This window comes from Chrysochloris asiatica, unplaced genomic scaffold, assembly GCF_000296735.1.
Source record: "Chrysochloris asiatica unplaced genomic scaffold, ChrAsi1.0 scaffold00041, whole genome shotgun sequence".
Taxonomy (NCBI): domain Eukaryota; kingdom Metazoa; phylum Chordata; class Mammalia; order Afrosoricida; family Chrysochloridae; genus Chrysochloris; species Chrysochloris asiatica.
The window spans coordinates 1,413,301-1,413,744 of record NW_006408559.1 but is presented as its reverse complement, the minus strand read 5'-3'; positions in this window follow the sequence as shown (position 1 = coordinate 1,413,744).

Here is a 444-nt window from a genome sequence, read left to right as displayed (position 1 = left end):
TATCAGGCCTTCTCCATTATGTTCCTGGTCAGGATGTTCAGTAGTGATAGCTGGGCACCATCTAAATCTTCTGATCTCAAGGTCAAGGAGACAGTGATTCATGCAGACAGTTTGTCCTGTAGTCCATCCCCTTTTCTCTTAAGGGTTCCTTCTTTCTCTTTTGTTCCGGATGAATAAAGACTAATGTATCTTATATGATACAACCTAGACACTTTTAAGACCCCAGACATTACTCACCATATTGAGAGGTAGAACATAAACTTTAAGAACTACTTTATCCAGGCTGAGTGGCTTGTCCCATGTGACCACAGTCCTAAACCCTAAGTCCAAGAGAATGAATCCAGCGAGAGGATTGGTTATATCTAATTCATATCAGCATCTGTAATTTCCACCTTCTTTGCAAAAAGCATATACAACCCCCTCCAAGACTGAAACTCAAAGGGA